Here is a 24,910-nt window from a genome sequence, read left to right as displayed (position 1 = left end):
AAAAAAACCATTAAAACCAGTAGAAGGTATGAAGAAACTACACTTTCATTAAACATAAACTGTAGTTACATTCTTGATCAGTTCCTAATTAAAAATCAATATGATACACTTCAGTCCTATTAGGATAATACAACCCAAAGTTCTGCTCAACTCCTGGTGACTTTCGATTCTCATTAAAAATGGCAAAGATGTAAGTCTCCACTTTGTTTCCGGGCTTCTTCGGTGTACCCGAATTCGATACATGCCTCACAAGGTTTTGATTATAGGTTTGATGTTGATCATCTCTTCATGTTAAGTAATAGAAAACATGATAAATATTAAACCTATGAACCTGTTACAGCATGGGGAGTAGTAACCGCAGCAGAGTATGAAGTCATCGACATGCTTGTCATCTTGATCGAGTTCCCATTTAGGATGTATAGTTAAGGATGGTGTTAGGGTTCTTGAGAGGAACCCGGTTAAGGAGAGAGGAGGCACACAAAATTGTATGTGTGTGTGATTAGGTTATGATGTTAATTTTTATCTCTCTATATATACACCCAAGGAAAAACCCTTTATTATTTAGTAAGGGTAATATGGCCCATCAACAATTACCAAACTAATATATGATAAGGTATAATTACTATTTTGATCTAATATAATATAAATGATAATGATGACCATATTAATAAATATATAATATAAATTTATTCTTACATTCTCCCACTTGGCCGAGTAATCATTTATTATGAGTATTAGATAAGCCTAATCAGGAGTTAACACTCATTTTAGCTTTAAACTTAAACTGGAGCAGAGAAATACAATCATTGAATTGAACATCAGCTCAAGACCCCCATTAATCATACTGCAGTCCTTATTTAAAACCTAAGTATTTATGATCAAAATATTGAAGTAAGCCCTTCAGAACGTTTGAGTTATATATTAATTCGTCTATATGTCATTATGCATGCAGAACATATTAAGAGACGTACAAAATCGAAACTGATGAGGAAATTTAATAGTTAATCATTCATAGTATGATATGCAGTTGCGCATTGTCACAATAACCCGTCATTATTATAAACGCTTTCATAATATTTATGGGTGGGACTTTTAGTTATCGGATCCTTAAGCATATCATTAATGTACTCGATATGAAAATTTAGATTCCTCAATTCGTTCATAAGCGAATAATTAATTTCATATTAAAATTTAATACAGCACCTCTCAAATTGTTACTGTTTGAGAAAACATAGTAGCTGACTTTATCACAATGAGTCTTCAATATATAATTTATATGGAGTTTAAAAAAAACTTATGAGTTCACTAATAAATGTTCAACAACATTTATTGACAACAACGTTATAATAAATTAGCATATTATGTCGTTATGACTTAGGTTGTTGTTATCAGTTCATTATGACTCCTTTATGAGATAGATTTGTCTACTGACATAAGAATATATCCAGAAAATTACATTTTCTTATCTTTGAATATGACAAAGTTTAGAGTAATCTACCGGTTTGAATTCTCACTTCTTCTTTTAAATTAATTCTTTCGTTTCTTTTAAAGATATTTTAATACTCTTTTAGATGTTTCACATTAATCTAGGCATATCTAGTGTGTTACAATTTTGAGTAATATCTGAACGAGTATAGACTTGAACCTACATAAGGCTTCTACTTAAGAAGCATAAGGTAATAATCTCAATGTTCATATTATCCTCTAAATAGTGCAATATTGTTTGTTACATGTGTAAGGACCCATTTAAGATAAAACTTATAGAACAAAACTAATGTCACTTTGGGTCTATCTCAGAATGTTATGATATCTATTATGTAAGGGATATCTTTGAGATATTTCATATCAAAGTGTGTGAACAATGTTTTGACTTATGTAACATATACTTGTCAGAAGACTATCATCTATATAAGGACAAGTTTGTTTTTAGTTGCTCCTACTCATCTTGAGGTAGGTACATTAATCCACTTGGTTTTTGATGAAAATAATATTTCATCAAATTTTGATGTTTTCATTAATCCATATATGGATTTTATTGACTTATAGACTAAATGTTCATTAACCTTCAGTTTATAACATTTAGGTTGTTTTATGAGCATGTAGATATGTAAGTCAGTTATTAGGGAAAGTTGTTTTAATGTTCTTCTAACGTAGCTCTTTAACTATTATAAGCTACTTGAACAGTGATGATCCTCAGAGAAATGTTTTATAATATAGGTTATAAGATTCTTTGATGATTTATTCCCTTTTGAATCTAACCTTTAATAATCAATTATTATTCTTAGTGTCTTAACGTTTGTGTTAGGATTTAGTTTAGTTATGAACACCTTTAGGTGATTCAACCAAATCTCAAAATGTTAGCGACTTATGGAGTCAATTATGATTGATGATAATGGTTTAATTATAAGGGGTATGATCATTAAACTTTCCAACATCCAATTCAATTTTAGTTAGGGAAGTTACATAAGCATCAAATTTAGCAGGTTTTAAAACCTAAATGGCCTCCTAAGTTGATTATTGGGTAATTTTAAAAGTCTCAGTTTTATGGATTAGCTCTTAATTAGGTTGCTATCATTTTCAGGATTCTAAGTGTGTAAGATTTGGCACAGTATGGTGTACAAGAGGTGTAATTGGAGTAAAATTTAATATCTCTCTTCCTCCCGCCTCTTGTACTTCTAACAAGTCATTATAAAGACTTTTACTGCTCCCACTGACCTTAGAAACCTTTAGGAAATTAGCATACTTAGGGTAAGTATTTAAAGACCAATAGATTCTAACAGAGAAACAAGTTAATAATATAAGTTGTTGCAGTTTCTCTTGGTGAGGATTAATTTAGTAAGAAATCTGAATTTGTCCACGTTTAAGCAACAATGAAACTTTTGTAAGAGTAGTAGTAAATTCTAAAGAGATAAGTTTTGATGGAATAGTGTTATGATGGAGCAGTGTCTTGTACAAGAGGTGTATTTGAGATAATATCAAGTTTTCACTCCCCACCTCTTGCAAATCTTGTAAGTTATGATTGAGACACTTAAGGCTCCTATTGATCTTTAATATCTCTAGGAAAAATACAAGAGAAGTTTCAATGATGTACATAACGTGGGAATCTGTCATATATATAGGTTAGACTTGATTTGATTCCATTAACGTCCAGATGTCATAATAAACTTAAAGGACACATTTAAAAGAAATCGCATTAAGTATATATGAACGGATCTCTTTAAGACCGCGGACCATAGAATACTGATTAGATACAAGTAAATAGCATTTTAAATGATAAAAGAATTATGTCTGAATATTCCGTTTGAATAAGTTTCACGAATGTCAGTGAAATATAACTTATGGTGGACCCATACTTATTCCTTAAGCCAAGTAATGTTTAGGGCATTTAACACATGATTTAAAATCACTAAGAATGAGATTATATGAAAAATCACCCTCATCAAACATGTCATGATTTCTCATGAAATTTGGTTTTAATAGATGAATATTATAGGTCTCATTTGTCTTTCGTTAAATTTTTATTTGCATTATAACAAAAGTTGTGAAAGTATACATTATCATCTAGTTCTATTTTATAAATGTTTCAATCCAGATATTGATAACAAATAATATAAGAGTTTAAGGTAAGAGTGACTTTATGTTGGCTAAGCAAACCTTATAACTGTCATAATATAACTTAAGTATTGATACTAAATTATGATTAATCTTCAGAATATTTAAGGTATCATAAAGTGTAATTAAAAGACAGTTTATCATGGTTCTAATAACCTTAACATTTAAATTTGTCACTAACACTCATGTTAGTTATTTGTTGATTTCGGGTAAACATATAGAACTAGACTCAACAAATCATGTGTTAATGGGAATATTAGGATTAGCATAGTTATATATTATTATTATACAACTATCAATTTTAGCCAGTTGTTCTTTTGAATTATGGATAGTCTTGTAATGTCTATGCCTAATCTAATGGCATATTTTTGCAATGGGACTTCTCCTTAAGAAACCTAAAGCTGGAAGTAATACTTGTATTTTGTCTATGAACCTTAGAATTATCCTCTTCTAGGTTTTAGTGGTAGTGAGTTAAATAACATCTTATTTCTAGCACCAGACATTTCTTTTCGTGTACATATGTTGCTGATCAACACACTCATTTTCCTTTGGTACTTCTGAGTGTTATAGTTGATTCGTAAGGCACCAAATTGTACTGCTGAAAATTTTAGTATGTAATGTCCTAAAATGTATTTATTTCCATGTGTAAGCCCTTAATTTTATGGGTCATGGTATTTTACATTATGATGTATTCGGTAATGCCATTTAACCTTATAGTTAGAAATTTCAAGAAAGAATGCATGCATCTTATGAGTTATTTTGATTAGCCTTAGGTTAAACTAAATCAAGAATAACTCTAGTGATAACATTTATTTAAATAAATTATTGATTATCATTATTATAAGAGACATTATGATTAACGTATCCCATTTGTTATGCTCTAGTTTCTAATATAATGATTGTTATTAGAAAGAGCAGTAGGATAGCCATATCATGTCTTAATGAATAATTAAAATTGAGAAGAGTTAAATGTTATTAAAACTCTTTATGAGACAAAATTCAATTGTATATTAAGATTAGAGTGGATGATTTGGATGAGATCGTTATTTATGGAAGAAAATATAGTGAGTAATATTATGGGATATTAAAATAATATAGATTAAAGTTTATGATCATTAAATTAATGAAGGATCATTAATATGAGGATCACTATATTTTATTGAAGATGTGATATGTCTGTTATTAACATCAAACTAATAGACTATAATTAATAGTTCTACTTAAACAAAAAATAAATCACCTTTGGGTAGAATTAAAATTTATTTAAATATATGTGCAAAACAATTGTAACACATCACCTTTGGGCAGAAGTGAGACAATTATTTTAATTATGCACGGGCTAGTTTTGCTAAATAAAAATGTAACAAATCACCTTTAGTGAGACATTTGTATCATGTTAGGCAAAACTAACAAAAGCTTTTCAGTTATACTTGAATGATAGGGTAAATGTAACTCATCACCTTTGGGCAGAAGTGTTACATCAAAAGTTCATTCAAGTTAAGCCTTTATGTTTTGTAAAATTTTATAATATTAAGGGTTTACAAAACATTTAATTAGTTAATAGCGGAAAATGTTTAGAGTAAGGATTTTTAAGTTTCCGGTATGACCTTATTTTGCGGAATTAGTTCTCGAAAATTTTGGGTTCCCGAGATTTGCCAGTTTCCGGCTTTTAGTGGGTATTTCAGTATTTGGGTGTTTACATGATTTTATGGAGTTTTATGGAAAATGTTGATTCCAGTATTAGTGAGTTTTCGGGTTTATGGGTTATGACCCCAAACCATTTTAGAAACTCATAAACTCTTAGAACACATAAGTTATTTTAAGCCCATAATACATGATTTTTAAATAGCCCGTGAACTGGTTTAAGCCCTTAACCCATGACCTTTATTAACTAAATTAATAATGATAAGATTTGGTTCAAATCTTTTTAATGATTAACAATTATATTTGTTTCCTATTTTAAGGGGATTCAAATCTTTTAAGAGAATATTAAAACTTCTAAGTTATCCAAGATTTGAAAAAATATTTCCCTAAATAATCATTGACAAATTTTAATCTAGATTTTGAACCAACATATGTATAATTTTCGATAATCATGATGAACACGACGAACATCATCGAAAATTTTAACAATTAAACATATAAAAACTTGAAATCGAAATATTTAAACATGAAATTAACATATTTCGAAAATATTAGAGTTTACTAAATATGAATTTTAGCGATTTTAAACAGTTTCATGTATTGTTTTCGTAATTAAACATGAAAAAGAAACCAAAAAATTAGGGTTTATCAAGTTTTAGTTCATGTCTTCTGATTCAATTCCAGATTTAGGGAAAACATGAAGAACTGATTAATCAACATCGCTCTGATACCACATGTTGATCAGTTCTTCAAGTTAAGTAATAGAAAACATGATAAATATTAAACCTATGAACCTGTTACAGCATGGGGAGTAGTAACCGCATCAGAGTATGAAGTCGTCGACATGCTTGTCATCTTGATCGAGTTCCCCTTTAGGATGTATAGTTAAGGATGGTGTTAGGGTTCTTGAGAGGAACCCGGTTAAGGAGAGAGGAGGCACACAAAATTGTATGTGTGTGTGATTAGGTTATGATGTTAATTTTTATCTCTCTATATATACACCCAAGGGGAAACCCTTTATTAGTTAGTAAGGGTAATATGGCCCATCAACAATTACCAAACTAATATATGATAAGGTATAATTACTATTTTGATCTAATATAATATAAATGATAATGATAACCATATTAATAAATATATAATATATATATTTATTATTACATTAGAGCCAAAGTTTTAGTCACAGTCTCCCCATTCCCGTCAGAAGGCTACCCGCTCTCACAAATTATCACCTCCACCGAACCACCATTAACCTTCTCCAACTCCGCATAAACCCCATCAACCATCGCGTCGAAAAGATTCCTATACTCTAAATCTCCATCTCTCACAACAACTTCAGTGGAGTTTATCAATGCATATTGTAACGGTATATTATTAAGGTCACTAGCGTACGCAAAATAAGGGTACGCTGTAACCATAATAGGGTACCCGTTACCAGCCAAGAAACCAGCGACTTGTTGCATCGCTGGTTTCACATCTCCTGAAAAGTCTCCTTGTGACGGAGGGGATGAACTTCCTAGCAAGTAAAACCCGATGGTTGTAGTCACCGGGATTTTATACCCGGTGGCCTTTACGGCCTCGTCAAGATTCTTGAGAGCCGATAGCATTACATTTAGGTCACCGGGGTTTACTTCATTACCGATGGATATAGCACGAATATAGACGGTTGGTGCATACGGGATAACGTTGGTTTGCACCCAGTTTTTCGCAAAGTTTACATCACTAGCTAAGTTTGGAATATCGGCATTGAGTGCTCCGATTATCACTTTAACCCCCGAGTTTTGTAGCGCACCAAGAACATCATGATTCGGCTCAAAGAGACGAATTAGTCCTACGTTTCGTGATTTCACAAGTGAGATGACTTGGGTGGAGGTGGGAGGTTGTTTCCGACTAATCCGTAGTTTAATCTAATGCCACCACCATCTTAGAATTATGGAAACAGTTAGATTAATTAAAATTAGAAAGTATGTGTTGTATTAAATGAAGATCAAAGAATATATTATGTACCAGCAAGAAAAATATGATTAAATACAAGAAGACACAAGATGGTGATTGAGGAAAGATCAACTAAACTCATGATTGGAACAAGTTTTACTTGAAGAAAATACTGTTATGTTATGGGCTAAAGATCATATGCATCAAAAGAGAGAGAGAGAGAGAGAGATGAAGTTTATATGCATAGTGCATGATGAAAAAGTCAAATCGTATTAATTTTAAGTTTGTTATGTGTTAAAGTTGTTATAAATGAGTTTTTTTTGGGTTATATGAGTATTATTATATCTTTATTGTAACAGCATTCGGAATTACCTTCAACACTCGAGTAAATTTTTTTGACACATAATGCCAACCGTTTGTAACATCCCGTTTCTAGTTTCGGTTAATAAATGAAAATACGAGTTATTATGAGTCGGGCTAGTGTTGGGTTAAATGGATATGAGTTATGGACTTGGGTTATGAGAGAAAGAGGAAAGGACCATGGGCTTAAGCCCATGATCTATAATTATATAAGTCATAAATCACCCATTTAATTCATTTCACACATATTCCATACACCTCCCAAAACACACACTTAAGCTCTCTCTCTAGCCGAGCATAGAAGAAGAATCTATAATATGATGTTAAACCCGTTAGTTATGGTCACGAAACGACGAGCCGACACCGTTAAACCGTTTAAGTCACGAGATCCAGAGGGAATCGGGTATAAACCGAGCCTAAGATGAGCTTAGGGATCACCCTAGCTCAGATCGGGATCGAACGGGGCGAAAAACGGTGAAAAACGATGTAAAATGGGGTAAACCGGGTTTTTCCGGCCACCACCCGGTTTTCCGGGACGGCGACGCCGGAAAGACGGCGCCGGAAAGGCGGCGCGGGTATTTAAGGATGTCAGAGATGACATTCTCTGACAAAACCTAACCCTAATTCGTTACGGGAGGATAACGAATGAGCTTCAATTCGTTATGTGGTTCGTTATGGAAGAACCCTCGTTCGTTAGGCCAGTTCGTTAAGGAAGAATAACGAACTAGTTGAGCAATTCGTTATGATTTCCAGGTCGCTATGAAAGACCACTTCGCTAAAGTTCAATTCGTTAAGATGGTCCATAAGTGGTGATTCGTTTTGATATAACAAATCAGAACTCCATTCATTATAGAACTCTAATTCGTTAAAGAACTGAATAACGAATCAGATAACTGGATAATGAACTAAGTGTTGGAATACCGTATGCCCGAGACACATAATTAGGTTAATGTGGCTAGTCATGTTTGATCCAAGTCGGGTCATACCCAATAACGAGTTAGACACACACCAATTATGTAATTGTTGAGATATGATCTATAAAACAAATACAGAACACGACACATTCAGAAATCGGGTTTCTGAATAATTACTTGAAAGTGTTAAATAAATTAATTGGTTAATTTATTTATTCAAATAATTATTATTGAAATGATTATTTAAACATGTGTTCTTTTATAAAATGGTTTATAAAAGAAGGGGTGTTTATATATTTTATAAGGTATAAAATATATATATCATTTAAAACATGAGTCACATACACTCCATACACTTGGTCAAAGTTGGTAAAGAGTTGATGTAGGTTGAGTAAGACTTACTTGACCAAGACCTAACCAAGGATTTGATTGAGATATGATCTCATTTTAAATAGCATCAATATACTTTCAAGTAAGAAGAGATATACAATACCTTTTCTCTCTTGCTTTTGGTTCGGCCAAAGACAAGAAAAGAAGAGGTTCGGGTCTCGTTTTTTTCTCGTGTTCAAGCTCCCTAACATAGCTCGGTGTGTGTTGGAGGCTCGGGGTATCTTCCGTTTGAGGATCTTCCCTTTGAAAGTCTAGCATCAACATCATCATCTTCTTCAACATCAACTACACTCTTAAAGGGTTAAGAATGTAAGTGTTTATAGCTTTGATAGTTTAGTTTTTCCGTATCATTTGATCCTTGCTTCGGGTTTCTAATAAATAGATTATTGGTAATCTTATGACATGAATAAACTAGGTTGTTCATGAACACATCTTATATAAACTTGTAATATATACATATATAAACACATGGATACATATGTTTAGTTTGTAAATATCACGCTTCCGCCATTTTAATGACTAGTTAAATGGCTAACTAAGTTTATAAATTCCATAGAAACCCAACAAATGGCATCAAGAGCCGGGATACGGAAAACTAAGCTTCGGGTTTTCGGTTTTATATTTTCCCCTTGAAAGATTTTATACAAAAATAAACATGCATGATTTTTTGTATTTAATCTTGTTATATTTTTTGGCTTTGTTATAAAAAAAATAATAATAAAACCGAGTGGAATGGGCCGAAGCCCATTTTGGATGAATGGGCCGAAGCCCATAAGACCTTTCATTGGGCCGAAGCCCATGTGTTTTGGACATGTGGGCCGAAGCCCATAATCAAGTTATTGGGTCAAGTCCAAATGGGTTGGGCTAGGCCCGATAAGGTCGAGGGTTTTTGAAACGGGATCCTAAAACATAACGGGTTATGTTTAATATTTATTAAAACTAGACCGAGCCTAGACCAAAATGGATGTTTGTTTGTAGTTGATAATTGTAATTAATTATTCAAGTTTCGGTTTGTAATAATTAATTAGGGGCAGTTTTGTAATTATTTATTCATATGGGTATGTAATAAATAGATTGTTTGTAATATTTTTATTTTATAGAAAAATGTATTAGGACATTTGTTTTGTAAAATTAAAGAAGATTGCAAAATTGGAAGTTTGGGCCTTATTGGGCCGGGTATGGTGATAATGGGTCTCACAAGCCCATTAAGGGGATTCAAGCCCAAAAGGACCTAAGCCCACCTATTGAGCCCAAATGGAAGCTTATGGAAGCTAAGGCCCAAGTTCAAGCCCAATGGATCACAACGGGGTTGAAGAAGATGCTTGAAGCATTTGGATGCGGGATCGAGTGGGAGCTACAACATCCATGTGTCATGTGTCCCTTAGGATCGGACCTAAGACACACACTTGTTTCGGCTAACAAGTGTGGTCTAACTTAGCGGCTCGTGTCTAGTATAATTGTGTATGCTTGTTAATTGATTGTTTGATTATGTGGTTACTAGATATTAGGATATCAACTTCGTCACATAGAATTAATTAACAAAGCATAAAACGGGTTCTAATAATTATCGGTAATTACGTGACACATAGTTTAATAAAATGGATTTATTAACTAGCCGTCTCACGCCCATAATAAAATGGTTTTATTATAAATTAGAATTTTGAAAATGGTTTCAAAATATCATGTTACTAAATGCATGTTAGAACATGATTTAAAGTTTTACAACTAGAATTATTGAAACTAAAAAATCCCTTTTAAAATTAAGGATAACAAGTTAAACACCATCCTTTTGTATAACGCTTAACATATTAGTAAGCTCTTAGTGGGAAAAAGGTCACCTAACCACGTAGAGTAAATTAATATGTTGAGGTAATATTGGCATATAAATGGGAAAAAGGTCACCTAACCGTTTGTATGTTGATATTACAAGTTGATACAAGTAGGACGACTTAAATTAGAACCATGTGAAGAGGGTCACCCAAGCATGGGGTCTAATAGGTGTTGATGGGATAAACATGCCGACATGAAATATGATTTCGAACCGGTCCCATAAACTCTAGAAGTTGCAAAAGGGTTTGCAATTGTTATGAATAACTACCTTGATAAACCGACAATGGGAAAAAGGTCACCTAACCGGAGTCGTGTTTATCGTTGGATTCTAGATTTTAATTATTAATTATATTTGGTATATATAAAAGGGTATTAATAATTAAAAATTTGTAAAACACTAAAATGAACTTAATTAAAATTCTGCAGATGGCCGCACACGTCGACGACAACATAATCCCTAACGTCCAAAATGTATCTCTCCGATCTATTCTCGCTAAAGACCGTCTTAACCACAATAACTTTTCGGATTGGTTCCGAAATTTAAGGATTGTTCTAAAACAAGAAAAATTATATCATGTTTTGGAAACACCTATCCCCAACGAACCGGAAGAGGGAAGTGAGGTCGAATATATGAATTGGGTCCAACACACGGAAGATACCATTCAAGTGTCATGCCTCATGTTGGCGACTATGGTTCCCGAAATCCAAAAGGATTTCGAAAACCATAATGCGTACGACATGATTACTCAACTTAAGGAAATGTTCCTTAAGCAATCGAGGGTTGAAAGGTTCGAAACGGTTCGAGCCTTGCATGCATGTAGAATGGATGATAATCAACCAGTTTCAACTTATGTACTTAAGATGAAAAGTTACATTGATCGCCTCGCCAAGCTCAATTGTCCCATCTCAAAAGAGTTAGCAACGGATTTGATCCTTAACTCTTTGTCGAAAAGGTTCGACACTTTCGTGTTAAATTATAACATGAACGGGTGGGACAAAAACATTGGAGAACTTCACTCAATGCTTAAAACAGCCGAGGCGAGCATGGGTAAAAGGGTTTTACCCGTGTTTGCGATCAATGAAGGTAAATTCAAGAATCGATCTCAACCCAATCCTAAGGCTAAGGTAGCAAAAAGAAAGGGTCCCCCTGTGCATCTTAAGGGTAAGGGCAAATCACCGGTTGTGACAAAGAAACAAAAGGTTGTGGAACCAAGGGGTCATAAGGATGATCCTTGTTTTTGTTGTGGGGAGACCGGACATTGGAAACGCAATTGCCCGGTCTACCTAAAAGAGCTAAGAGACAAGAGGAATGCGGGGCATGCCTCGGGTAATGTCTTTATGATTAATATTGAGCTAAATCTTATTTCTTCTAACACATGGGTATTGGATACCGGATGTGGAACTCATATTTGCAATTGGTTGCAGGGGTTCAAAAGGTATGAAGACTTAAAGAAGGGCGAAGTGAGTCTTTTCATGGGCAACGGTGCAAGGGTGCACGTGGTCGCTAGAGGAGACTTCACTTTATCGCTTCCAAGTGGTTTGGAAGTTGTTTTGAGAAATGTTTTGTATGCTCCTAGTTTGACTAGGAACATTATTTCCGTGCACCTTCTTAGACAATGTAACTTTGACTTTAAATTTGTAAAATCAGAAATGCATGTATCATCTAATGGTATCTTTTATTTTAAAGTTGTACCAAACAACGGTATTTATGAATTGGTTCATGACAATACCTCAAATAGCTCATTATATCAAACTTCCACTAAAAGACTCAAAAAGGATTTGAGTGATTCCTACATTTGGCATTGTCGTCTTGGACACATAAACAAGAATCGTGTAAATACTCTCCAAAAGAATGGTCTTTTGAAAACAAATGAGTTAGGTTCGTTTGATGAGTGTGAATCTTGTATTCAAGGCAAGATGACCAAAGAACCTTTTAAAGGTACAAATGAAAGGGCTAAGGACTTGTTAGGTATCATACATACGGATGTATGCGGACCTCTCAAGCCCACTAGTAGGAATAGTGAAAGGTACTTCATTACCTTTACCGACGATTTTAGTCGATATGGGTATGTGTATCTAATGAAACACAAACATGAAGCCTTTGAAATGTTCAAGGAATTTCAAAATGAAGTACAAAATCAGCTCGACCGAACAATCAAGGTACTCCGCTCCGATAGAGGAGGCGAATACCTAAGTGATGCTTTTCAAAGTCATCTTAGAGATTGTGGAATTGTTTCACAGCTCACTCCTCCTGGTACTCCTCAACATAACGGAGTATCCGAGAGGAGGAATAGAACACTGTTGGACATGGTTTGATCAATGATGGCACGAAGCTCACTACCGCCATCATTTTGGGGATATGCGCTACTTACAGCGGCTCGTATTTTGAATATGGCCCCGACCAAAAAGGTGGATCGAATACCCTATGAAGTGTGGCATGGAAAGGTTCCATCCTTTTCATATTTAAGGGTATGGGGATGCATAGTTTATGTTAAACGTGACACCCCAAATAAGCTTGAGGCTCGATCCATCAGGTGTATCTTCATAGGATACCCAAAGGATAATATAGGATATATATTCTATGATCCTAGTGAACAAAAAGTGTTTATTTCACGCAAAGGATACTTCTTAGAAACTAAGTTCCTTATGGAAGGACCTAGTGAAAAGAGAGTGGAACTTGAAGAGGTTCAAGAATCACTGGATGATACACAGTTGGTCGATACTAGTTTTCAACACGAGGATGTTGGAGGTGATCAAATGGTTGATCATACACACGTTGCTCGCAGATCTAGTAGGATTAGTCGACCTCCCAAGAAATATGGATTTCTCGTGGATGATTGCTACTTGGTCGATTCGGATGAACCGATCTCCTACAAAGATGCTATGTCACAACCTGATTGTGACAAGTGGCTTGAAGCCATGAGCGCCGAGATGCAATCCATGCACGATAACCAAGTTTGGGAATTGGTTAATCGTCCACTTAACTCCAAAATGGTTGGATGTAAGTGGGTCTTCAAGAAGAAGACCGATATGCATGGAAATTTAGATACTTACAAAGCACGACTTGTAGCAAAAGGTTTCACGCAAACTCAAGGGATTGATTATGATGAAACCTTCTCGCCGGTCGCGATGCTTAAGTCGATCAGGATATTATTTGCCATTGCAGCTCATTTTGATTATGAGATATGGCAAATGGATGTCAAGACCGCTTTTCTTAATGGATATCTTGAGGAAGATGTCCATATGGTTCAGCCTGAAGGTTTTGTCGATCCATCTAATCCTGATAAAGTATGTAAGTTAAGGAAATCAATCTACGGGTTGAAACAAGCATCACGGATGTGGAATCATCGTTTTAATGAAGAAATCAAAGCGTTTGGTTTCGTCCAAAACGGTGATGAGGCGTGTGTGTATAAATGGGCTAGTGGGAGTATAATCATGTTCCTCATTTTGTATGTCGATGATATACTTTTATTTGGAAATGATATACCAAGTATGGAAAACGTTAAAGCGTGGTTAAGTAGTCGTTTCTCAATTAAGGATCTTGGAGAAGCGACATATGTCTTGGGAATAAAGGTCTATAGGGATAGACAAAGGAAATTGATCGGACTCAATCAAAGTGCATACATTGATAAAATCCTGAAAAGGTTCAGGATGGAAAACTCTAAGAAAGGTTTGGTACCTATTCCTAGAGGAACCGTGTTAAGCTCATCCCAAAGTCCTAGCTCTAAGGAAGAGCATGATAGGATGAAGCATGTTCCTTATGCTTCGGCAATAGGATCTATCATGTATGCAATGATGTGCACTAGACCGGACGTCTCGTATGCTTTAAGCATAACGAGTAGATACCAGCACAACCCAGGTGACAGTCATTGGATGGCTGTCAAGAATATATTAAAATACCTTAGAAGGACTAAGGATATGTTTTTAATATATGGGTCTGGTGAGGAGGAACTCGTCGTAAAGGGTTACGTGGATGCGAGTTTCCAAACTGACCGAGATGATTCTCGGTCACAGTCGGGATATGTCTTCATTTTGAATGGAGGCGCTGTCTCTTGGAAGAGTTCGAAGCAGGATGTTGTCGCGTTATCCACTACAGAATCTGAGTACATCGCCGCTTCAATGGCAGCCCAAGAAGCTGCATGGATGAAAAAGTTCATCATGGATCTAGGGATTATCTCTACCATTCAGGAGCCCCTAGAGATATTCTGTGACAATGAGGGTGCTATTGCACAGATCAAGGAGCCTCATGCTCATCAGAAAACGAGGCACATTGAGCGCAGATTCAACTACATAAGGGATGAAGTTGAAAAGAGAAAGATATGTATTCATAAAGTTCATACCGATCAAAATATTGCGGACCCACTCACGAAGCTCCTCGATAGGCCAAAGCATGAGGGTCATGTTTGTGCATTAGGACTTCGGTATTCTAGTGAGTGGATTTAATATGTGTTTAGTGTTTGTATAAGAACGAATGTAATGGGTATCTCATGATAATTAATTATGTTTTAATTTTTCAATGAGTTATGTTCTATATTTGCATGTTTAATCCATGAATGACTTATGTTGTTCTAAAAGTCCGTAGTCGATCATGCTTGTGGGAACAAGTATGAAGGTAAGACTATTATGAACCCGGATTGGTTGATATTCATGTGATGAATATAGGGCATAGGTTTGCCACCAAGGTTCATAGATATTTGTGGGACACAAATATTGGACATGATCCGCTCTCAAGGATCACTGCATGGAGTTAGTGCAACTGATCATAAGTAATCCTTGAGTAAAGGCGAGTATCATTATGTCCTTTGACCTGAGATGCATATTGGATCTGGTTTTCATCAAGTCTGATAACTTGACTCTCTTCTTTGTTATTTCGGTAACACGATAACGTGTAAGAAAGAGCTCAGATATCATACGAGATGTCAACGAGGATGTATGCAGTCAAGATGGGATTTGTTCCTCTTATGTGTTGAGAGTTTAGATGTCTAAGGCCTGTTAAGTTAAATCATTGAGAGAATGATCACTCTGTGTCTCTTCGTTTTGACAGGACATCTAGTAACAAAGGGATGTAGTGATAAGACTTACCTATATCATATCAAGTATGGACTTGAAGGGGATGATGTTATTGAATGGCACTTAGTCAAACACACTAGGGGTGGTGACCTGTTGTTAGGCGGTATTCACCATTAGCATTAACTTCCTATGAGTCTCGTGCAAGTGGGAGATTGTTGGAATACCGTATGCCCGAGACACATAATTAGGTTAATGTGGCTAGTCATGTTTGATCCAAGTCGGGTCATACCCAATAACGAGTTAGACACACACCAATTATGTAATTGTTGAGATATGATCTATAAAACAAATACAGAACACGACACATTCAGAAATCGGGTTTCTGAATAATTACTTGAAAGTGTTAAATAAATTAATTGGTTAATTTATTTATTCAAATAATTATTATTGAAATGATTATTTAAACATGTGTTCTTTTATAAAATGGTTTATAAAAGAAGGGGTGTTTATATATTTTATAAGGTATAAAATATATATATCATTTAAAACATGAGTCACATACACTCCATACACTTGGTCAAAGTTGGTAAAGAGTTGATGTAGGTTGAGTAAGACTTACTTGACCAAGACCTAACCAAGGATTTGATTGAGATATGATCTCATTTTAAATAGCATCAATATACTTTCAAGTAAGAAGAGATATACAATACCTTTTCTCTCTTGCTTTTGGTTCGGCCAAAGACAAGAAAAGAAGAGGTTCGGGTCTCGTTTTTTTCTCGTGTTCAAGCTCCCTAACATAGCTCGGTGTGTGTTGGAGGCTCGGGGTATCTTCCGTTTGAGGATCTTCCCTTTGAAAGTCTAGCATCAACATCATCATCTTCTTCAACATCAACTACACTCTTAAAGGGTTAAGAATGTAAGTGTTTATAGCTTTGATAGTTTAGTTTTTCCGTATCATTTGATCCTTGCTTCGGGTTTCTAATAAATAGATTATTGGTAATCTTATGACATGAATAAACTAGGTTGTTCATGAACACATCTTATATAAACTTGTAATATATACATATATAAACACATGGATACATATGTTTAATTTGTAAATATCACGCTTCCGCCATTTTAATGACTAGTTAAATGGTTAACTAAGTTTATAAATTCCATAGAAACCCAACACTAAGTTTACAAGAATGGCAGAAATGGTCCCTAGACTTAGAAAAAGAATGATTTAACTACAAAGAAGCCCTTGAACTTTTAAGTAGCAAATTAATTAATGATTCAAAATGCTAATGGAAAATGTGATAAGACCGTTAATAGAAAGAAAATGTTTCCAAGCTGACCTGGCAGCTCAACTCCAGCCAGGGGCTCTGCCCCTTGGACCCCGCTAGGGGCTGCCGCCCCTAGACCCCGCTACCAGGGGAGCTGCCTCCGGACCCCCGTTCATTGAGGGGTATAATTGGACTAGAAATACGATATGGATAGTGATAGTAATTAAAATGCGTAATTGTTATACAGTTAGTCGTGCACGGCTAAAGAGGGGAATAACCGTAAACGGTGAACGCAACCGTATTGAGGTGAGTTTCTAGCCCCACTTCCTTGTTATGTTTTCGGGGCTGTGTGCATACTCGATGTGATATTTAATACACTTACCTTAGGTGGTAAGTGTATGTCTTGTATGATTTATGTATGATGATTGCTTGACGGTGCGTGAACGATCTTCGGATAGTGCATGTGCCGTCAAGTGGTAGTTAAAGGTATGATTGATATGTATGATGTATGAATGATGTATGTATGAATATATATGATGTGTGAATAATGTATGTATGATATGTTGATGGTACGTGAACGCTCTTCGGAGATTGCACGTATTGTCAAGGAAAGTACGTAAAGTATAGGTATGTTATAGTAGTACGAACGAAGGGAACCGGCCCTAATAGTATCGGCGAATGAAGGGAACCGACCCTAATAGTATCGGCGAATGAAGGGAACCGACCCTAATAGTATCGGCGAATGAAGGGAACCGACCCTAATAGTATCGGCGAATGTAGGGAACCGACCCTAATAATATCGGCGATGTTAATAGGGCGAAATGCTCTTTAAAACGTATATGTACGAATAGAAGTATTAGGTAAGTATGAGAAAAGGATGAAAGTACGAATGTATGTAAGCATGTAAGTAAATACACCTTCGGGTGCATAGGTCAGTATGTGGATGCATTGTATGTCGTCTAATTAACTAGAACTCACTCAGCGTAGCTGACTTTCAGTATGCACGCAGGTGAGTAGAATGAGGCAACTTGCTTGAGGGGAAGCACATGGCGTGGATTTGAAAACATTGGCATCTCAATGAAGTGTTATGTTATGATATTTAAAAGACAATGTTTTATGTTATAAAAATTAAAATACTCGTTAAGACAAGGATTAATGGTTATGTAATGTAATGGTTTGAATGTTTTAATATTCCGCGAATGTTTTTATTAACTATAACAGTATGAACTGTGTTTATGAGTAAATCAAACGACCAAATGCAGGGCACCGGTAACGAGGCCTTACACCGTTGATATTGGTTTTGATGTTCTAGGTCTGACTCAAAAACATCGTCAATGAGTAAACCCATTGCTACAAGAAAAACTCATTTAGTCAAGTTTTTGAACTTGAGACTTTAAAGACCCCATGCCTTAAACCATCACTCATATGTCATTTGACAAGAAGACCAATTGTATATCATGATACTTTTGAAAACAAAAGTTCAAAACCCATATACATAAAACAAAATGAACACAACACCCTAGAGTACACCATACAAAACACAATGTATAGAAAACCTGATTGAAAAAACACAATAATTAGAATCTATAACTCCATGTATAATAATATCATACTAATGTGAAAGATAAAAAACACTTGCTATTATGGTGATTTTTTTAATAGTTCGTATAATGAGTTACAGATGTTTTAAAATGATAGAGAATTAACATGTGACTAGCATGTGAAGAGAAAATGTTAACAAATGTGGGTTATTGAATTTATGTCATTTCTCTCACTTTTCCACAATTAATCTCAACTATTCAAATCTAAAGTCAGTAAACTATAATTCCTTGTATCATTTCTACAAAAATCGTACTTCACATTTGAACTTAACCCTATAAATACGTATAAGTGTATATCACATATATGTTGGTACGTATCTCATATTTGAACTTAGCCCAACATAAAACCTCTATTTTTTTTTCTCGTCTAAGTGTATATCACATCTATATTGGTGAACTCAAGACCTCCCTATTCTTAATGTGTCTTTGGGTTTTAACCATTTTCATCATATTAATTAGTTTATAGTTATATTATATACTAGATTAGTAATCCGTGTGCTATACGAGTTGAATATAGGAGACCATGTTAAAAAAAATATTCATAATATGATCTAATGATATGTCAAAACAAAACATGAGCTAGATGTCATAGAATAGTTGTGTATACACAAGACGATTAATATCCGAAAAAAAGGTATAATTCATAATTTATTACAACGGTGACAACTTGTGAATTATGCTTCGCATTCTGCATTTTAAAACTTTTTGATCATCAGCAAAGTTTGTGCTAACTTTACAATTGCATCATTTACATCCCAAATAGTAGTATATTATCTAAGACACGTTCATATAAAGATAAAGGGAACTTGTGCTTCAATATTCGAAACCATTTGTGCTTCATTATAAACAATTTGTTCAAAGTATAATTTCTATCTATGTTGTTTGCTTCAATATTTATTCACTTTTCAAAAATTGTAAACTGGTGCTTCTTTTTCTGGCAAAACAATAACACCGTGGTTTCATATCGATCAGTAGAGGTTTGTGGATGTCTTTTTGGACGTGGGTTCTTCCTATATGGTTCATAAAGCAAAGAATGTAAGTTTGATTTAATCAAATTAGTAGTGACTTTCGGTATGAATTTTTTATACATGTGAAATTTGGAAGCTTCCAGTCTTGCATAAGGCTATGTGTAATGGAGGGGCTACAATTGAGAGTGAATTGTAACACGTGGCGTCCAGTCAGCAAAGAGTGTAAATTTGTTTTTTGGGTGTAATGGTGTAGGGGCTACAAGTTGGGCCCACGGTATCTTTTTTTATTATTTTTTTTATAATTAAACTAATTAAATAAAAACCAATTTATTTAAATAATTAAATAATAATGCATTAAAATTAAAAAGAAATACAAAAAAATACATAACTAAAATATAAAAAAACATAACTAAAGAAAAAAATTAAAAAAAAAAACATAACTATAAAAAAGAAACTAATTTCCGTAATATTCACGCATTTTTTCACGTCGTCGCTGAAACAATAATGTGGCTTCCTCGTGAAACCCCTCCGCTTTGAGGGATTCGTAGTCGTCTTTCATTTGACGTAATTCCAATGTCTGGTTCAGCTTTTCTTGTTGTTTGTTGGATGATCGAATGTCGTTTCCTATTACGGTAGCATTTGTTTCCAAACGACCGACCAACTCGTTTATTTCAACGGGCTCCGTATTGAATCGTGTTGACGACGAACCTTCCCCTTTATTTTTTCTCGATCTCCCGCGTGGTCGAGGCAACTCCTCTACCTCTTCGCCGTCGGCTATATCAACATCGTCGGCTAAATTGACTGTGTCGTCCAAGAAGAAGCTACGAGCATCGGAGGGTGTGTTTGGTGTGCTCGGATTTGTCGACAACGATGTCTTCGACCTTTTTGAAGGCCGGGATGAGCCGGCTCGTCGGGCGGCCGGAACGGCTGGTACCCCCTTCCATTTCGAGCAACCACGTAGCTTTTTCCAACAACTCAAATACTTGAACGGTTTCCCGGGCCGCTCAACAGTGTGACCCTGAGCTCGAAAGTCGCTCAAGGCTTAACTTATAATGTCGACGTCGTTATGCCCGCTACGCCACCCGGACCCCTGCAACCGGTTAATTATCCCTGCAAATTTTTGACAATCGGCGTTAAGCCCCTTCCAGTGGGCTTGAACCGCTTCTTTTCCCCGGTAGTCTTCGGGTTTACCGGTTATCGCGAGCCAAGCTTCAAATATTTTCTTCCAAAACACCCCGGTGACTTGAAAGTTAGCTACAAATTAAAATTATTTGTCAAAATTAGTATGCATTTTAATAAACACTAAATACATTTTTAATAAATACTTAATATTAAAAAACTTACCGACGTTGGGATCCTCCGAAATGACGATCCAAGCTCTTGCAAGGGCCACCTCCTCCTCGCTCCAATGCTTGTATGGATCACGTTGCGCCATCGGCTCCCCCGGTTGTTTCTTTTTCTGTTTACGGGTCGCCTTTTTGCTTGAACCAGAGGCCCTTGCGGTTTGCGTCTCCGGCACCGTCACCGGCTCCGACTCCGGTGGTGTAGACCCGAACGCCGGAATTGTGTTTTTGGGGCTGAGATAGTTGGCGTACATGTTTAGGTTCGGGTCGGAAAATTGAAACGGATAGCTCGGTTGGTTCAGGTTCATCGGGTTCCATTGTAAGTTCGGTTGGTTCGGTTGGCTCGATTGCAAACCATACTTTTGATCGAAACCAGAGAATTGGTAGTTTGGTTGGTTCGGTTGGCTCGATTTCAAGCCATACATTTGACCGAAACCAAGGAATTGATAGTTCGGTTGGTTCGGGTTTTTTTTATGATTCATTTTGTTAATTTTTTGTAAGAATTTGGGTATGATTTGTGTATAAAATGGAGAAGAATGGGGTATGTTTATATATATATATATATATATATATATATATATATATATATATATATATATATATATATTGTTTAAATTAATTACTTATTTTTATATTTGACCGTTGTCAAAAGGTAATATTAATATAATATTATTATTTATCACACATTGCCGGCGACAATTAAACCCCGCCCCCGTCCCAAATCGCCCAAATATTGCCCGGGGGGCGGTGTTTGCGCCCATTCTCGCCCCATTTCGCCCCTAACCCACGCCCACTACGCATAGCCTAAGGTCAATAAACAGAATTACAAAGCATTTGTAGACGACAAAATAGTAAGAGGTCTTGCTTGATCATATTCCATTTTTTTAGCAAAGAAGCCCAAATATTGCCCGGGGGGCGGTGTTTGCGCCCTTTCTCGCCCCATTTCGTCTCTAACCCACGCCCACTACGTATAGCCTAAGGTCAATAAACAGAATTACAAAGCATTTGTAGACGACAAAATAGTAAGAGGTCTTCCTTGATCATTTTCCACTTTTTTAGCAATGAAGTATTTTCAGATGGTAAAATGTTAGAAATTTTTCCTTCACTTGCACACATATTTAAGTGTTTTAGGTATATAGGTATTTTCAAATGTAGTATCATGGATAAAATTTATATCGAAAATCAATAGTTCATGTATATTAATAAACGATGATAGGTTATCCGCACAATAAAACTAACTAGGATAGGTCATTTGTATGATAGAAGTACATATTTGTAATCAAATGTAATACAATAACATATATGTCATCTGTACATTAAAAGTGTAAACTCAGACGTCTGTAATTATCTAATTTCTTACGTATGGTCATTTTATTGGTGACAACAACCGATGAATGCATATTGGTAAACGGAAGTTGCCGAAAGATATATTTTTTGCTTGCTAAGCCGGGATTACTCGATTCTTTTTCGCCAAATATGTAGTCACTTTTATTTTAATGGCATTAATAGTGGTTCACCGTTTTTTGAGAAAAAAAAATCAATAGATAAAGGAAAGAAACGAAAATAAAGAAAACATAACTATAAATATTTATTTGAAAATGGGATAAATATAGAGTAAGAAAACATTTCCAATAAATTCACTAGAAAAAACAAATTGTTTTAAGTTACGACCTCACACATTTTAAAGGTACTAAGTTCAAATTTAATATTAATCAAATTGAAAAGATTAATATATCAATTACTTTAGATTTATATATATATATATATATATATATATATATATATATATATATATAAAGGATCCAATACAATAATGGTTTATCATACAATATGTGCGCAACTCGTATACCCGTCGATCTTCAATTTAACGCGATGGCAGTTTTGTAATTTTCGTCAAATCTGATCCACTGCTCCCATCGATTCCGTCCACCTTCATCGTCACCATTCAGCAATCTTCATCGTACAACGATTTCGTCCATTGTCGAAGCCACCATCCACAATCATCATACATCGTCGTCTATTATTTGTTCACAAGTTTGTTAATATTTTGATAAAATTGAAATTGAAATTGATGAACCTAATTCATCAATTAACCTTTAAATTGATCTAATTAATCATCAATTTGAATATTCGGTCGATTAATTTTTTCAATTTTTAGTGGGTTATGCCTGAACGTTTAAACTATTTTGCCTGAACGTTTAAACTTTTTTGCCTGAACGTTTAAAGGTTTAACATTTGAAAAAACACAACATTTAACATTTGTTAGTTTCGAAGTTCTGTTTAGAAGTTCTGAACTTCAGGTGTTTAATTTTTTTTTTGTTAGTTTAGAAGTTCTGTTTAGAAGTTCAGAACTTCTAAACTTTTTTGAACACCCAGAACTTCTTAGAACATTTAAAGATGTTCATGATTTTTGAACACCCAGATGTTCATTGAAAGTATTAGAACGTTTAAAGATGTTCATTTTTTTAACACCCAGAACTTCATTGAACGTATCAGAACGTTTATAGGTCTTCAGTTTTGTTTCAGAACGTTTACACATAACATTTTGAACGGTAATAAGAGCTCGATTGAGTGCGTTATTTCTGCAATCCCATAATCGATTGATGATTCTAAGTACTTCTATACATCAATTTGATTGATTAAAATCATCATTTTGGTGTTTATTTTGGTCAGAACGTATAAACTTTAAGTAGAACGTTTAAACATGAACCCTAATCATAGCTCAATTAAGTGTGTTAATCTGTATTTTCATAATCGATTGATGATTCTAAAGCCTCTTACACGTCAATTCGATTGATTAAATCATCAGTTTTTGATCAATTTGAAGATTTTTAATGTTCAGTAACGATCTTATCAATTTTGGTTTTTGACTTTTGAGATTTCATACTGTAAGCTGTGATTAGAGTTTAGAAATTGGATTAGATTGAGCGACAAGTTCCGAATTTGGATCAGAGTTGATTTGTAATCGACGAATTTTGATCGCGAACTACTGTTGGGTTATTTACGAAATTGCCACCGCGCATTTTTTAATCAAACGTTCTGAAATGTCGCGTACCTAATGTACGATAAACCATTATTGTACGTTAACTCACCCCTATATATATATATATATAGATAAAAGATCCAATACAATAATCCCTAATCATACATTACGTACGCGAGTTCCTACACTGTTGATTTCAAAATCACTTGATGACAATATTGTAAATTTCATCAACTATGATCCACTGCTCCCATCGAATCCGTCCGCCTTCACTATCACCGTTCATCAATTCGTTACCGTCCAATGATTGTATTCACCGTCGCGACCATCGACGTTACCGTCGTAAACACCATCTTTCTCCGTCACGAGTTGTTCACAGGTTGGTTTATTAAATTGATCAATTGAAATTGAAATTGATGAACTAATTGATCACTTAAACTTTGAAATTGATCCAATATCATCAATTTGAAGTTTCAGTTATCAATTTTGAGTTTGAGTTCTGGGTTTTAACATTGAACGTATTAACATTAACCTAAAACGTATAAACAGAACGTATAAACTTTTTGTACTGAACTTTTAAAGTTTAATTGATTTTTGTTCCGAACGTTTAAGCAGAACGTATAATACGTTTAAACAGAACGTATAAAGCTTTTGTATAGAACTTCTAAAGTTTTTTGTATAGAACTTCTAAAACTTTTGTTAGAACTTCTAAAGTTTTGGTACAGAACATCTAAACTTGAACGTTTAAAGGTGTTCGTTTTGGTCAGAACGTTTAAATTTGTAGTTTTGATCAGAACGTATTAGTTAAACGTTTAAACTCTTTGTTCATTTTTTGCCAGAACGTTTAAACTTTTTCTTCATTTTGGTCTAAACTTTTTACTTTAGAAGTTCTAGACAAAAAATTTAGAAGTTCTGTACAAAAAGTTTAGAAGTTCTGTACAAAAAGTCCAGAACGTTTAAAGTTTTTGTACAGAACGTTTAAACATGAACCCTAATCATAGCTCAATTAAGTGTATTATTATGAAATTTCATAATCGATTGATGATTCTAAAGCC

At 34.7% G+C, this 24,910-nt stretch overlaps 1 pseudogene; it reads right to left on the bottom strand.

The window, feature by feature from the left end:
* Positions 1-7,333, bottom strand: LOC143554629 (putative glucan endo-1,3-beta-glucosidase GVI pseudogene; annotated as a pseudogene).
* Positions 7,334-24,910: the final 17,577 nt, after the last annotated feature.

This window comes from Bidens hawaiensis, unplaced genomic scaffold (genome assembly GCF_021521415.1).
Source record: "Bidens hawaiensis isolate Kalapana, Puna unplaced genomic scaffold, B.hawaiensis_p1.1 tig00017771_1, whole genome shotgun sequence".
NCBI classification, from domain to species: domain Eukaryota; kingdom Viridiplantae; phylum Streptophyta; class Magnoliopsida; order Asterales; family Asteraceae; genus Bidens; species Bidens hawaiensis.
Note: the sequence above shows the minus strand (reverse complement) of the source record. Positions and strands in the feature narration are given on the sequence as shown.